The sequence below is a fragment of the Haliotis rubra genome, unplaced genomic scaffold (genome assembly GCF_003918875.1).
Source record: "Haliotis rubra isolate DU_JTF1 unplaced genomic scaffold, ASM391887v1 Scf18, whole genome shotgun sequence".
NCBI lineage: Eukaryota > Metazoa > Mollusca > Gastropoda > Lepetellida > Haliotidae > Haliotis > Haliotis rubra.
The window spans coordinates 2,568,799-2,583,827 of NW_025765780.1; positions in this window are offsets into that span (position 1 = coordinate 2,568,799).

Below are 15,029 nucleotides of genomic sequence, written 5' to 3' on the forward strand. Positions count from 1 at the left end.
CAGAAACACTCCACGCAAGAACGCTTGCAATATCCGGTCGCTGAGTGGCTTTGGGACTGATGTAACAGATTCCAGTTGGCAGCGTCTGGGTGGGAGATAGTTCTCCACGCACCAGGAAGCAGTAATTAGATAAGTTATGAAAAGTTCCAGTTGGTGTGTATACTCTACACGGTGTGCGTAAACAATACGTGGATACGTCATGTGGGTCTCCCTCGTCACACTGCTCAGTGATTGCAACGGAAATGAACGAATAACATGCTTTACATACAATTATCAGTTGAGGAAATGATCATGGATGTGTGCCAGTCGGTCATATTGTCAGTTTTGAAATGTCATGTAAATGGTGAAAACAAGCATTTGTATTATATTAACAATACATCTTCATCATCACGACGGCGATGATGATGATGACGATGACGATGATGATGATGGTGGTGGTGATGGTGGTGGTGGTGATGATGACGACGACGACGATGATGATGATGATGATGACGATGATGGTGGTGATGACGACGACGACGACGACGATCATGATGATGGTGGTGGTGGTGGTGGTGGTGGTGGTGGTGGTGACGACGACGACGCCAACAGGGACAATAACATCACAATGTTCCTGTCTGCAATGTTGTTTAACGCCGCACTCAGCATAAATATAACAGCTATATGGCAGCTGTCTGTAAATAATCAAGTCTGGGTACAATCCACTGATCAACAGCATGAGCATCGATCTACGCAATAGAGGTGCGATAACATGTGTCAACCACCCGATCCCGTTAGTCGCCTCTTTCGACAAGCATGGGTTACTGAAGATCAATTCTAACCCGGATCTTAATTCCTATAGGGGAATCATTGATTGTACTATCAGCCTCTCGTTTGCCTGATCTAGTGTTTCCGCGAGTGTTTCCATATCTCATTGTCATAGCCTGATTATTGTTGTTGTATGCGCCGTAAAACAAACATCAACTCCCTTAATCGCGTTTTGTTGTGGATTTGTTATTCTAAATGGTGCCACTGTCAGTGTTTATTAATGGTCGCTTGTCAAGTTGCCCGTCTACTTGATAAAGAATGGACGATTTGTCTGTGTCGGGAATTTAAGAAAAAACACATTCACAGAGTAACTGAAATCCTGTTTGACTTATCTGTTAACACATAACACTATGATACTCGTTTTTCACACGTTGTAGAAAAATATCTGGAAAGTTTAACTGATTGACATTTGGACGGTTTCGTGTTTTACCAATACGTCCTATCTGTTGCAATTGTGTATGTAAAAAAAGCGACAATGCCCTTTCCACATCCATAAGGAACCTCTACCATAAGCAGAGACGATTGTACGATTTCGAATGTATCATCAGTATAATTTATTATTTTGGATAGCTATAACATAGAGACAGCACCGGGTGTGAGTGAAAAGGTGAGCACATCTTGCACCACCGGTGGCACTGACCGGGGCGTGATCCCTGTCGTGAAACAACATGATAAGGAAGATGAGAAACCTCTGAAATTAATTTCCCCACTTACAGGTCAAGTAATGAAAATAGCATATTTCGGACATTCATTATACACGATTATACTCAGGCGAATTACATCTCGAAAAGTGAGTTGCCGAAAGTACGGTTAACTGGCTATAGTCTCCTCGGTGTACTGAGAAGTGCAGAGAAGGTGCAGGGGAAACAACTCTTGGATAACGGAAACATGGCATTCAGCCTCTCCATAGAGAATTACTTTCTGGTGTGATTTACATTCGCTTCAATTGGTATTCCAAATCGTTTCATTGTTGAAGCAAATGGTTAAACACAAGAATACAACATACATACATACAACAGCGTGTGTGTATGTCTGTGTGTGCGTGCGTGTGTGTGCCGATGTTAGCGATATTCTAGCAATATCACCGCCCTGCGGACACCAGAAGAAGAAGTTTGAAGGAAAAATGATTCAATTTGTTGATTGAACAACACTTTCCTAAAATATTTTTGGGCACACATATAAAGTTGGACTGCCTTACATATAGCTCTATCCGTGCACCGCGTGCGACAGTAGCTTTACACCTCGGTATGCAGGAAACAATATCTGTTAGGCTCTATACATAATTACTTCAAAATCAGCATTTTGTCAATTAACCAAATATGTTTCTACACTGTACATTAAAGTGATATATAACCATCCTCACCTTCAACATTGTTGTGTGTCCCGATGGTCTGGTTGAAAGGGAACAGTAGCTACTGGGACTGACGCAAGAGATAAAGGCCTACATTAGATGTTTCCTGAAGATTCATGTTTAGGATCAGAGAAGAAGCGTCAAGATCAGGCGCTTTTTCAGCTGCGGTCCCTATTGTTACAGCAGTAACTGACCCCTGATATACAGAAACAATACTTAAAATTAAATATATTGGGGGCATTATAATCATCAGATATTTTCTTTTTTAAATGTTAGAAAATAATTCTGCCTTACAACATACATGTTAATGAATAATATTTACAATGAGACGAAGAGACGAGACCTGGTGACTGCCTTGATGAAACGGAAGATACATCATCTTAGATTCACTCCGGGAAGCAGTCTGAAAGGAGAGGCAGGATGCTGCCTCAAAGTTATTAATGGACTCAGCTGATGTCGATGGTGTAATAATCACGAATGTTCCAGACGAGAGCTATGTAATCAATCCGCCGGTTATTTGATGTCATAGCAAAGAACAAAGAACACCTTCATCTGCAGGAACACATGGGTCGTGTAAAAGGGATACCATGCACAATCTTAAATGTTGCATCAACAAATCATTGATGTACTTGCGATTGTTGACGATGTTGACGGTCTGTTGCCAGCAGCTCTTTGTTCATCTCTTCCGGTCACTTTGAATGAAAACATCGGGTAGAAAATCTTCGGTATACGACAAAACAGAAAAAGAAATATTGAAATATATTGTCTTAGATTTATAATATTCTACATTAAAATGACAAGTCTTGTGAGTTTTTATGGCGTAGGGAGGATGCGGGGTAGACTAATGGTTAAAGTGTTCGTTCGTTACACCTGAGGACCTGGTACGATTCCTCACATGGATGTAATGTATGACGCCCATTCCTGGTCTTCCCTGACGGGACCTTGCTGAAAAATTACTAAAAAGCTCAGTAACATCATACTATACGCGGGGCGGTGGGGTAGCCTAATGGTTAAAGCGTCCGCTCGACATGCTGAGGACCCGGTTTCGATACCCCATATGGTAGCAATGTGTGAGACCCATTTCTGGTCTGATATTGCTGGAATATTGCTAAAAGCGGCGTACCATGTGGCTGATATTCACAGCTGTTGCTGTACGTACAGTATCTGGGTTCCATCCTCCACCCATCCCTACACAAACAGCCCAGCGTGATGATATAGAGCTCAAGACCAGTCAGCTTGAGAAGAGGACAGGTAAATATTACAAGAATCAATGTGCTTAATTTTTTAACCTTCAGTAGAATGTTACTGAGGCATATATGTTATTATTTACGTCAAAGACACGAAACTTATAAACAAAGTTTTGCAAACAATGAAAAAATATGATGTAGGTATGTCATGATATGATGTAAGTTAAGGATGGATTCATGCAACATTGTAATACGGTTATATACATGTATCCTTTCTCTGTATATAGGCCTGTATCCTTCATACGAATAAAGACTTTTTGACTTATGATACTCAAGCCTGTTCATGGAAGCAAACAATTTGTACAATCATTTCTTGCAGATTCGGTTGAAAGGACAATGGGCACGTTTGTCAGATCTATGACTGAAATCAAAAGCATGATTAAATCTCTTCAATCGCAATGTGCCAAAGAAGGCAAGTTATGTATTTGTTCAATGTCTGTAAAGTCACGTGTGACGTTGTTTGACGTCACACTCAGCAATATTTCGTCTATATGACGGCGGTCTGTAAATGTTCGAGTTTGAAAACTAACAGTCCAGTGATTGACAGCATGAACATGGATCTTGTTTGGGAAACGATGATATGCATCTACCAAGTCAGCGAGCTTGACCACTCGCCTCCTACGACAAGCATGGTTTACTGAAGAGCAGTTCTGTTCTGGGCGTTCGAAGGTTTGAGTTCACACTATTCGTATCTAGCCTAGCATCATGTCTTAAGTGATTCGATCCGTGAAGATGCGGGTTAAAATTGGTCTTCAGTAACCCATGCTTGTCGTAAGAGGCGACTAACGGGACCGGATAGTCAGGCTCTCTGACTTGGTTGACACATGTTCATGCTGCTGATCACTGGATTGTCTGATCCAGACTTGATTATTTACAGACCGCCGCCATATAGCTGGAATATTGCTGAGTGCGGCGTAGAATTAAACTCATTCACTCACTCATAGTGATGTACCTATGGATGATGATGATATGTCAATGATGTGACTGTTTAGTAGCACATTTCAGGTAATGAAAGTTTTAGTTACATGTGAAGCATGCTACACACTCATATCATGACAAGCAGTATCTCTACCTGGTCTTTCAAGGGTATAAAACTTGTGAAGATGACATCCGAGATGGCAGATAGTTGGTTGCATTGTCATGTCGTTCAAGGCAATCGGGCGTCAGCTTGGTTACCGTCACTTTGGCATTAGCAGACGTGTCCTTAAACACCAACAAACAGGCGCTCTCAAGGATCGACCAAAACCAGGGCAGCCCAGTCAGACCTGCGGAAGATTGCAGTCTGGCTTGAGGTGTGAATCCTTCGCTACGAACACTCGTTTGAATCAACTCTTGGTGCTTAACAAACGTTGACAACCAAGACCATGTGCAACCGTCGTGAGGCCAAAGTTTTGAGGTGGCGAAGGGTCATCAAGCGTCCAACTCTGACCCATTGCTCGACAGTGCTGGACTTTTCGGACCAGAGTGGACACGGACCCATTGATGGGAGGAAAGGAGGTTCCTGCTTCATGTTACGGTTGGTCATGCCTGAGAGTTCCCTTTGGTAGAGGCTGAGTTATGGTGCAGGGATGTGTCTCCCATGACTGTAAGCTGACATTGGTGACTGTACGGGAAAATCTTAATGACCAGCGCTACATCGTTGACATTCTTGATCAATCTGTTGTGCCTCACTTGATAGCTACCCAGTTGCTACCCGCATATTCAAGGACGACAACGCTGGGCCAGTGCTACGGGAGAGTTCCAGATGAATTATGCTTTTCAAACTCTCTCTTGGCCTGCCAGGAGCCCTCATCTGAACCGCCTCGATCACATCTAGGACATTCTTAGTGGCGGTGGGGTAGCCTAGTGGTTAGAGCGATCGCTCCTCACGCCGAAGACCCGGGTTCGATTCCCCACTGGGTACAATGTGTGAGGCCCAATTCTGGTGTCACCCGCCATATTGCTGGAGTATTGCTAAAAGCGGCGTAAAACAGGCAAGAGTCCTGTACAAAATATGGGTGAATTGGAGGCAGCATTGCCATGGGAACGTATCCGCAGGCGCACTGATGGTATGAGGAGACGGGTGGAGTCTGTTATCCAGGCACGTGGCGGATACATGAGATACTGATGTCAAACAGCTCAGTAGCGTTCAAAGGCCTATACAGACAGCGAGATCACGCACTATCTCGTCATGTGCTGTGTCGAGACAATACTGCTTTGAACTGGTTTTCCACAAAATCAACAGTGTTATCATTTCTCACGCACAGAGCATACACATTAACATATTGCCTACATTTTGTTAGTTTTGGGAGGTAATTATTCAATATTCCATCAGATGATCAGACATTACTGCCCTTCTAGAATTATGAGCCTGACATCTTTCTGTTCATATCACAGTTCTAAAAACTGCGGGGGCTTAGTTAAATTCAATGTGTATATAGATGTAATTTTCATCTAAGAGAAAACATCAAAGTGTCTGCATGTGTTGAGAAAGCAGGGGTAATATCATCCAACTTTCTAACGTGCAGCTATGACGTCATTGGTTACATCAAACAGCGCATGGAGAGAGTTCAACAAATATCTTTACTTTGTATTCAGAGTTCGAAAAGAAAATAGCACACATGTTCAACGTGAGTTCAGAAAACAGCAGGAAACTGCAGGTGCTGGAATCGCAGTGTAAAGGTGAGTGAAACTTTCACGCGTTAATGCCAGGCGCGGCGAAAAACCATATACACTCATCCATGTGAAGAAACGTATTAATTTAGTAAATGCAGTTTAAAGGTTTGACATAGAGAATTTCCTCCTCAATGCATCTCTTTTCGCGATTAAGTCCAAATGATATGCAGTGCTCTTAATGGGCAGTAAAGAGACATTTACAAAGCGAGACACTTCCTTTATGATTTTTCATATTTTCACCCAGAGAAGCCAAAGGGCATTCACCTCTCCAGTGGTCTACAAAGCAATAACGAAATTCAAAAGCTGGAACCACAAGGGCAAGGTTAGTAGATTCTTTTAGGTCTTCCTGATTACGTGGCAGCGCGTCTTCCAACCAGCATAGATTGATAGATTACTAATTTGACTTTCCGAAAATTGTTGTTACTTCCCCTTAAAATATAATTTAGAGTTGTCTCCCTTCCCACTCCGGTCAGTATTTGATCAAAGATGGCGGATTTTCATAATGTTTAAGATAGTTAGGAGGTTAATTTTGAAGGAATGACAGTGAAAGAATTACGTACTTGTCTCAGGGAAAGGAACCAGAAATTGTCAGGGGTGAAAGGGTAATTAGGTCTACGTGCTAAAGGTAACGTCAATATACTGACCGGAAGTGGTTCCTTCACGTTTGGAGAGCATAATGAAATAAAGATAACTCGGAATGACCCGAGTTTTCGGAAAGACGAATACCTATGTATAATACCTTGATTTGCGGGATTCCTCAAAATCTCATCTGTGTAGTGCCTGAAGAATTCAACAAATGCTGTCTAAAACGTCTGTAACAAGCAATTAACATTGCCAATATTCTGCTCGTGCCAAAATCATAACGAATCCATACATTTTGAGTAAATATTTAACAAGACATGGCCCGGTAATAATGCCACATTCATTCAGCTTCTCCATCAACAGATAACAATGTCATTACTTCTTATTTCAATCATTATTTAACACATCTTATATTATATTCAAAACTGAAACCTTATTTATTATTCACCCGTTGTATTGAGGATATCGCTGTTTAATAAATCTACAATGTTATTACACATTGTGTAATAACGTCGCGTGCTGCTGAAACTATTTGCCCGAGTATACGTGTGACTAAGTTGTACGGGCGTAATGCACTCGTCGAATTCCTTGGAAAAAGTTTCGACTTCTTTGCTTGGTTGCGTGTAACACCATTTATATATGAAACAATAATATGTTGGTTGAAATTGGTCCCTTTTTCATATCCCCTTGCAAAAAAATCAAGTTAAATAGACTAAAATCATAAATGAAATGAAGTTAAATAGACTAAGTTGAATTGTTATTTGAGATGTTATTTTTCTAATGTTGGGCGAGCAATAAATAAAACACTAAACGATGTCCCGTGTAATATATCATATTTATGATATTACACGGGACACCGTTTAGTATTCTCTATATCTTCCACGTTCAGCCAATACTGCTGTACTATAGTACTGTCGGAAATAGATAAAAACTGTTTTTAGGCTGTATCCCTAAAATTGACACAATTGCAAATAGCATATGTCGAAATAACCCACTTCGGCCTAACTGAGCGTTCAGTGGGATGCGTAATACGATATCCAGAAAAGCATGTTTACTAGTAAAATCTGGCAAAACTTAGAAAAAATACGAATAGCTGCTGAAAACAATAGATCAGACTATAGATGGCAATTAGGTCGCTCAGCCAGGTATGACGACGGACCGTCGACTCACCTGGCATGAAATGCACGTGCTACCTACAGGCACAAGGGGTCATCTCAAAGATATTTTGTGCTTTTTCATGTGTGTTGACTATGTCTCATCTACTGATTAACATCTTACGTGTCTTTCTTTCATAAAGTTTATGTTGAGATATGTAAGAGAGTATGATACCCGAAAACCATAGAAACGCATCGTAGTATATAGGTGGCATGACCACCTGAAGATCGACAGGACTGGATATTATTTGTAAAATGTTATGACGTGCCGTGTACCCGGTATAATTGCCCTAAAGGATTATCTTATCTTAGCTGATATCTCTATCCCCAAGCCCGACCCCAGGTTTTGCTTTTGAGGCGACCCCTCCTATCTGTTTCTTTTTATAGTGACTGTGAGACTGCATGGTAGCTACATCCTTAATAGTTTCGGCATAAAAATTATTATTTTTTACGTCAGCTATCGTTTATAATGAATCTACGTCTAATTTCAAATTGGGCAAATGTCCTTTGTAATACAATATCGTCGCACACTAATTTGCATAAAGCCATGGTCTGTTCCAAATAAGTCTTTTTGGACTTAGAAAAAACCCCGCATTGCTCATTTCTGCACTAATTTCCCCTCAGTAAAGTCCTTTTTCTCCGTTTCCTATCTTTCTACCACTGAGACTGTAGTTAGGCCGAACTTAATTTAACAGTTATTTCACACTTTCACATATCAACTACATAAATTGTAGAGATAAATGAGAAAAAACAGTTTTTTTCTATTTCCGACAGTACTATAGATACTTGTTTAACAGATCCAATATGTCTTTTACAAAAATTTAATGTGCGCAAACCATGGCACTCCCTTGATGACGTTTCATATTTTCATCACATTTAGAAAAGCTAATGGTCATTCACCTCTCCGAAATTCAAAAGCTGGAACCACAAAAGAAAGGTTGGTAGATTCGTTAAGTTATACAGGGTTACCCCGATTGCACGTAGCATCGCCTCTTACGAGCTACAGTTGCAAGGTTGGTCCAAGCTAAATGCCATGGCCTTTTTAAGTGTCGATTCCAAGTTGAGCTAAATGTTGACCAAAGCAAGAGTTTGTCCTCTATACATGTACTTGTATATTGTTTGATCAGACTATATTCGTGTTACAACAACACCAAACTGTACATATAAAATCACGGGATGTCATAATATGAAACCCAACTGGAGAAGGACCTAGATAAGTAGTGGCGTGGTGGGCGGGCTGGGCGAGCTGACTAAAGCGCCAGGCTAGTGATCCAGCGAGGTTGAGGTGTCGGGATCGAGCCCACCTGTGACCGGGTGTTAAAACCTTGGCGTCAACTTTGTGTGCAGGCTCTTTCAGTGTTGTCACAACCCCTAGTGTACAGTACACAACCCTGTGCACCTAAAAGAACCCACGAACCCGCTGGTGTATGACCAGACGGTAGCCACATGAATTCTTGCAAACACCTAGTTGCGGGTACAGCAACGTGCAGTAAACTTGGACAAAGTACTGTGAGTATGTGTCCCAGTCCGACCAGCTGTGAATGGGTACCTCGTAAGGATGGGAAGGCCACACTAAGTCGGTGCGCCTAGTGGCTGCAAGAGTTGTATACTCCCCAGGGAGTTGAGATTGATAATATGACGTGCCGTTGAGATTGACATCCAATGATCGAGGGAAAAACAAAGCGCCTTTGAGCAGCTGCGCTGGATGGGTGGGTGGGTGGTTGGTTGGGTGGATGGGTGTATGTATGGGTGTGTGTTCGTGCGTGTGAACGTTCGTTTACACCAATTTCACCAATTAAAATCGGTATGTCACGTTCCTTCTAGAAAGCCCGTGTTCGTCGCACAAGGGATATCACCAAGCATCCAGCACACTCTGCCTCAGGCTCATCCTGCGGGACAAGAAGACATGGAACGATAGCCGCAAATCCTGCCAGACAGATGGTGGGGACCTTGTAACCTTTCATGATCAACACGAACAAAACGACTTGGCCACTTTCATGAAGCCCCATGGCGGTATGAACAATACTCGTTCGTGACACGATTTACTTAAACGAAACGTTGGCGGTCGGCGTAGATATACATTACCCTATGACTATGAATATCTAATTGTATAAACGTTTAAACACAAGTATGATATGCATTACTGATACACAGTTAAGTTCTGGACTTGGGATCTATGCTGTTGTAGGTCAGAATGTTTGCTCATTCCTTCGCCGGATGAGGACCAATCTAGGCCAGTGAAATCGTAACAGACTGTACTGAACAATGAAACCTCTTGAATACATTTGGTGGAGAAACCCAAAACAAAGAGAAATATATAATACATAGATTTACACTTCAAAGTGGCTAAAGCGTTCGCTCGTCACGCCGAAGACCCGGGTTCGATTCCCCACATGGGCAAAATGTGTGAAGCCCATTTCTGGTGTCCCCCGCCTTGATATTGCTGGAATATTGCTAAAATCGGCGTAAAATCAAACTCACTCACTCACTCATTTGAAGAAACTCCGGATCGAGAAGATCCAGGTTAGAATTGATGATCAGTAACCCATGCTTGTCGTAAGAGGCGACTAACGGGATCTGGTGATCAGACTCGCTGACTTGGTTGACACATGTCATCGTATGCCAGTTGCGTAGACCAATGCTCATGCTGTTGATCACTGGATTGTCTGGTCCAGACTCGATGATGTACAGACCGCCGCCATATAGCTGGGATATTGCTGAGTGCGGCGTAAAACTAAACTCAATCACTCATTATAGAAACACAGCAGTTAATCATCAAGGTTATTGATATAAAGTTGTTCATGCCTACCTCCTTCACGAGAATGTTGTATCTCTTCACGTACAACCTATAGCGTCAGTCACATGGTGAACTTCATTGTATTCCTTCACGTACAACCTATAGCGTCACACACATGGCGAAATTCATTGTATTCCTTCACGTACAACATATAGCGTCACACACATGGCGAAATTCATTGTATTCCTTCACGTACAACATATAGCATCAGTCACGTGGTGAACTTCATTGTATTCTTTCACGTACAACATATAGCGTCACACACATGGTGAACTTCATTGTATTCCTTCACGTACAACCTATAGCGTCACACACATGGCGAACTTCATTGTATTCCTTCACGTACAACCTATAGCCTCAGACACATGGCGAACTTCATTGTATTCCTTCACGTACAACCTATAGCCTCAGACATATGGTGAACTTCATTGTATTCCTTCACGTACAACCTATAGCGTCATACACATGGCGAACTTCATTGTATTCCTTCACGTACAACATATAGCGTCACACACATGGCGAACTTCATTGTATTCCTTCACGTACAACATATAGCGTCAGTCACATGGCGAACTTCATTGTATTCCTTCACGTACAACATATAGCGTCAGTCACGTGGTGAACTTCATTGTATTACTTCACGTACAACATATAGCGTCAGTCACGTGGTGAACTTCATTGTATTCCTTCACGTACAACATATAGCGTCTTACACATGGCGAACTTCATTGTATTCCTCCACGTACAACCTATAGCCTCAGACACATGGCGAACTTCATTGTATTCCTTCACGTACAACCTATAGCCTCAGACACATGGCGAACTTCATTGTATTCCTTCATGTACAACATATAGCGTCACACACATGGCGAACTTCATTGTATTCCTTCACGTACAACATATAGCGTCACACACATGGCGAACTTCATTGTATTCCTTCACGTACAACCTATAGCATCAGACACATGGCGAACTTCATTGTATTCCTTCACGTACAACATATAGCGTCACACACATGGTAAACTTCATTGTATTCCTTCACGTACAACATATAGCGTCACACACATGGTAAACTTCATTGTATTCCTTCACGTACAACATATAGCGTCACACACATGGTGAACTTCATTGTATTCCTTCACGTACAACCTATAGCCTCAGACACATGGCGAACTTCATTGTATTCCTTCACGTACAACCTATAGCCTCAGACATATGGTGAACTTCATTGTATTCCTTCACGTACAACCTATAGCATCATACACATGGCGAACTTCATTGTATTCCTTCACACATATAGCGTCAGACACATGGTGAACTTCATTGTATTCCTTCACGTACAACCTATAGCCTCAGACACATGGCGAACTTCATTGTATTCCTTCACGTACAACCTATAGCCTCAGACACATGGTGAACTTCATTGTATTCCTTCACGTACAACATATAGCCTCAGACACATGGCGAACTTCATTGTATTCCTTCACGTACAACATATAGCGTCAGACATATGGTGAACTTCATTGTATTCCTTCACGTACAACATATAGCGTCACACACATGGCGAACTTCATTGTATTCCTTCACGTACAACCTATAGCGTCAGTCACATGGCGAACTTCATTGTATTCCTTCATGTACAACATATAGCGTCACACACATGGCGAACTTCATTGTATTTCTTCACGTACAGCCTATAGCGTCAGTCACATGGCGAACTTCATTGTATTCCTTCATGTACAACATATAGCGTCACACACATGGTGAACTTCATTGTATTCCTTCACGTACAACATATAGCGTCACACACATGGCGAAATTCATTGTATTCCTTCACGTACAACCTATAGCGTCACACACATGGCGAACTTCATTGTATTTCTTCACGTACAACATATAGCGTCACACACATGGCGAACTTCATTGTATTCATTCACGTACAACATATAGCGTCACACACATGGCGAACTTCATTGTATTCCTTCACGTACAACATATAGCCTCAGACATATGGTGAACTTCATTGTATTCCTTCACGTACAACATATAGCCTCAGACATATGGTAAACTTCATTGTATTCCTTCACGTACAACCTATAGCGTCACACACATGGCGAACTTCATTGTATTCCTTCACGTACAACATATAGCGTCACACACATGGCGAACTTCATTGTATTCCTTCACGTACAACATATAGCGTCACACACATGGCGAACTTCATTGTATTCCTTCACGTACAACATATAGCCTCAGACATATGGTGAACTTCATTGTATTCCTTCACGTACAACATATAGCGTCAGTCACATGGTGAACCTCATTGTATTCCTTCACGTACAACCTATAGCGTCAGACATATGGTGAACTTCATTGTATTCCTTCACGTACAACATATAGCGTCAGTCACATGGTGAACCTCATCGTATTCCTTCACGTACAACATATAGCGTCAGTCACGTGGTGAACTTCATAGTATTCCTTCATGTACAACATATAGCCTCAGACACATGGCGAACTTATTGTATTCCTTCACGTACAACATATAGCGTCAGTCACTTGGCGAACTTCATTGTATTCCTTCACGTACAACATATAGCGTCACACACATGGTGAACTTTATTGTATTCCTTCAACATATAGCGTCAGTCACATGGCGAGCTTCATTGTATTCCCTCACGTACAACCTATGTAACGTCAGCCATATGGTGAACTTCATTGTATTCCTTCAACATATAGCGTCAGTCACATGGCGAGCTTCATTGTATTCCCTCACGTACAACCTATGTAACGTCAGCCATATGGTGAATTTCATTGTATTCCTTCAGGTACAACATATACGTATCATAACATGTAGTATAGTATGACCAGAAATTATGGAGAATTTTAGGAATATGTTTAATTGGATTTCTAGTATAAACAACCTTGACCAGCTATCAAGTGCTTGGTTTCATTTAAGAGAGACAACTCCGGTAATCCTTTTTCATTAGTTTGTGAAGAGTTATCCCCCTTTGTTACTTGCTAGCAGACGACATTTTCAGTGATCCTCAGTATGGATGATTTAGAGAAGAGGAAGTTGATTTTAGAGTATTATAACAAGGACATCAGATCAGCTAAAGTGATTTCAAGTAGAACAGGCATCCCTTTGTCAACTGTTTACCGTGTTTTGAAAAATATTGCAAATGGTTATGGCATTGAGCATCAGGGAGGCGCAGGTAAGCCCAGAAAATTGACTGTCGGTGACAGGAGGCGGCTTGGTATTCTTGTTTCTAAAAACAAACGAAGGAGTTTAGAAAACTTAAGGCTGGATATGACTGATAGATGAACTGTGGCTGTAGGTAAGGAGACAATCAGAACTGAGCTGCATGCAATGGGTTGGCAGAAAAGTCGAGGAATTCAATCACCGATCATGAAACCTGAACAAAAGGGGCGAAGGTTGAACTGGTGCTTACAGCATAGACATTTTAACTGGGGCAATGTGATTTTCTCAGATGAAAGTTCTGTGTGGCTGTTTCCTAATACACTGAAATTCTGGACCAAACAAACTGAAAAACCTTTGTATCAGCGCCCAAAGTACAGTCCGAAATTTAACGTGTGGGGTGGCATATCTGTGTTAGGGGCAACGCCCCTCTGTGTATTTGAAGGGAATATGAACATTGAGCGGTACACAGATATTCTCGAGGGACATTTACTTCCATCTGCTCACGTGTTCTCTGGAAATTTTTGGATTTTCCAGCAGGACAACGACCCAAAACATCGTTCAAAGCATTCACAGGCCTGCTTTCGGACCCCAAATATGACATTATTAGATTGGCCAAGCTATATCCCTGACCTAACTCCAATAGAAAATGTTTGGGGACTTATGAAGGAAAGTGTCAATAAGAAAAATCTGACAAAAATTGCTGAAATGAAAGAAGAGGTGGTCCGATATTTGGACAGCATGGACCACGACTTTCTAACTTCTTTGATCAGTAGTATGCCCCGCCGCATTGAAGCCTGCATTGCTGCCCATGGTGACTTGACAAAATACTAACTGTTCACCGGTCTTAGAATCTGGAGTTATGTTCTGCTAATATTCACATTTAATACGTGAGTAATGAGTTATTTTTTTGTTAAAAATTACAATCTTTAAATTCTCAATAATTCTGGTTGTACTGTATATATCATATTTGCATGTTACATGTCGTCTCTTGTTTCAGCCGCAACAAAGAGTCTTTGGGTTGGTGTGAGGAAAGTCAAAAACAGTTTCGAAACCATTTCGGACAACAACTTCATTGGAAAGTGGGTGCAATACAGGTATCCGCCTCCAGCTATGAGCAAATGTGCCATTTTGACGATACATGGACTCATTGCTAAATACTGTAACTTGAGGCAGGGCTACATCTGCCAGATACGACTGCCGACAACCGGTTAAAACATCTTTCTGTAGCACTTTC